Source organism: Phocoena sinus, chromosome 2 (assembly GCF_008692025.1).
Source record: "Phocoena sinus isolate mPhoSin1 chromosome 2, mPhoSin1.pri, whole genome shotgun sequence".
NCBI lineage: Eukaryota > Metazoa > Chordata > Mammalia > Artiodactyla > Phocoenidae > Phocoena > Phocoena sinus.
Window position 1 is genome coordinate 24,419,845 of NC_045764.1, and position 3,079 is coordinate 24,422,923.

The following is a 3,079-nucleotide window of genomic DNA, read 5'->3' on the forward strand; positions in this document are numbered from 1 at the left end:
GGAGCCAGAAATTGTTCTGTGAGATTGTGAAATAGAAAACTGAATTCCTGAGCATAAATAGTGGCGGATGATATCTGCTTTCTATTGTGTGTGGCTGGGAGGGCTCGAAAAAATCGTTTTTCTAAAGCCTTGGTATCATTTTTGTTGTTAATTCACTTGTGATAGAAAGACTCAGGGAAATAATTACGATCACTTACGTATATGTTTCTAGCCAATCAGAAAGCACAGCAGTGAGGGACTAGGACACAGGTGCAGCCCAGTTGGGACCCTGTCTTGGTACCATCACTACTGGTTGACCTTGGGAATGACACGTCACCTCTCTGGACTTTAGTTCTGTCACCTGTAGAATGAAAGTTTAATCTAGATGATCTCTTCCTAGCTCTAAAATCCTGCAAGATGAAATCTCTCTCTCTTTTTTTTTTTGAGTACCACACTGGAGATTAATTGTATAAGTTTTCACACACCAGTATAGCAACATCCATAAGTGAAAGTCTTTTCATAGAATTACAGCAAATATCTTAATAAGGGCCATACATATAATACATTTAAAGTATTAAAGGGTGCAATTGAACTCAACAGCAAAATGTAAAAGCTATATCCTGTTAACACGCTTGATCTGAATTAACTTGAATCTTTCTATGATTTACCATTCAAGAAATTAGGATGGAATAAGTTCCTTGTCCAAAGCAGTTTGTTCATTTATAAAACTATAAGTTAATTAGGACCACTACCTGCTCAATCAGATAGCAGAGGGCCCTTCTTCATAATGTTTATGCTGCCCCAGATATTCATAACGTGGCCTTAAAAAAAAAAAAAAAACACTTGGTGAGGGCGAAGCTGAAAATTACCATTTTCTCTACTAAATAAATGCAATGTACGCAGAGCTTCTGGAAATAATTCAAAGGTTCAAATTCTTAATGTGAAACCAAATAGAGAAAGATTCAGAAGCAGTAAATGTTTTCCACTTTAAGAAAATGATACCTAGGTATGACAGGGGATAATTCAAGTTCATAGTTAATAAGTCACTGAAAAGACATTGCATTCACTCATGTATCATTAGGTTAGAAAAGATAAGAGGACATACTCAAGTCACTGAGCTGGCCAAGAATCAACATTTTACTGGTTTATTGTGTCCCAGACTATTACCATTTGAGTTGATGCGTTAACAAACAATTTAAGTGTTCAATTATGCTAAACATAAAGCACCTGTGAGCTGTGGCAACCCAAACATTTTAAAGCTAAAAATAAACACGTTTAGACACTACTTCATTTGTCGTCAAAAACGGTGACTACTAGTGCCAAGTGATTAACTTTAAAATATAGTCCCAAATCCTCTCAAGGAAATGTAAAAATACTGCTATCATTGTTATTTTTCCATTGTATAGGAATTACACAGAAGTTAGAAATTTATGACTGCCAATACTATCTTTGGACAGTTATAGTAGAGTATATAGTTACAGATGGCTTTGTCTACAAGACTGCAAATGTGCTCATGGAATAAACACTATACTCTGATTGCCATAAATCAACAAAATGCCAACTGTGTCCTGTGGACATGGTAGAGAAAATGGCAATTTTGAAGAAGGAGCGCTTCTAAAGGCTTTCCCTTGGAGGCAGCCAAGGGTTTTTTTCACATTACTAAAAGACTAAGTAATGTGGTTATGATTACTTTAATTCCTACAACCAAACTTCCACTTAGGTATAGTTCCGTGTTCCCACACTACTTTCCTTCTGTCCACCAAGCTGGCTTCGGTACTCCATGGTCCACTGTATCTTTTGGTCTTCCCCCTTTATAGCAGCAGCCTGGTGGTGCTATCCGTTGAGCAGGTAGACCACTAATTCATAGGTGGCCATCATAATGGCTGTGTTTGGAATCTGTCTCACCAGATGAGCTGTCAGACCACAGTAAAGAGACCCATAGCCTTCTTCTTGAACAAGCAAAGACAGCGTCTGAAAAAAGGATCTAATTTTGTTCCCTCTTCACGCAGTCTTGTTCTTACAACTTCATGTGGATATGCTGTAGTTGTGGCACACATTTTTGAGGTGGCAGCAGCTAGCATCATTCCCACAAAATCTGATGCTTCTTTTACAGACTCTTCATTCTGCATCACAGAAGCAATCTTATATTCCAGTAGTTTTGACTTAATACTTTCATAAATAACACAATGGATAACAGTCTCTGATATGCCAGCGTATGAAGCAGACATGCTCCTATAAAATCCTCTAAGTCCATCTGTCTGATACACTTTACGGACACACTCAAAAGCGCCCATTCGCTTTTCCCCACGGCTCCTTGCATCAAGCTGTCACCGAGTCTCTACCAGCCAAATGGGGTTGGTCGCTGTGATTGCGGTAAAACGAGGTTTAAGTTAGTCCATATTTCTACAGGAAGTGACCTGCGGATGGAAAGCATGAGATGACACAATGTCACTCTTTTCTCGGGAGAAATGTACAGTGAATGCCTGCCAGTGCAGTTGAAATCGTGTACCTGCGTAGAATCAGGATCGAATCAACCGTTCAACTTTTCCGTGCAGTTTGAATAAGCAGCAAAGTATATTGCTCTGGAAGGGGCCACCCCCAGTAAGTTGCGGCCAAATCCTGTAAACGGAGAACGAGGCCCTTCTTTTTCCAAGATCACCTTTAGACAATGGAGAGGTCCGGGAGACACTACTCCATTGACACTGGCTCCAGCCATGGTGTTCAGCTGAACTTCAGAGTTGTAAAGTGTCACAGAAGATGACTGCAGCCGTGTTTTTACAACTTCCAGGGGACATGTCGGAATAGCTCCCACTGGGCCACCACATCCTCCGGCGGCAAACAGACGCACCCGCGTGGCCCTCTGGCTCATTCTCCCTCCCGCGTGTCCTCCGGGCGCTGAGGCGGGACCGCAGCTTCCGCCCCGGCCCAGGACCGGAGCTGCTCGGCGCCCCCGTGACGGCGACGGGAACTGACGGAGACGCGGCTGCAGAAGGCGACCTGAGCCGCCCTCCCCGCGGCGCTGCAGCCACGCCGCCTCCCACTCCGGCTCGGTTTTCATCACCCACGCTGGAGGGCAACGCCGAAGTCTCTTCTTAATAGT

General features: G+C 42.6%; 1 pseudogene; it reads right to left on the reverse strand.

The window, feature by feature from the left end:
• Positions 1 to 1,812: 1,812 nt before the first annotated feature.
• Positions 1,813 to 2,848, reverse strand: LOC116749636 (annotated as a pseudogene).
• Positions 2,849 to 3,079: the final 231 nt, after the last annotated feature.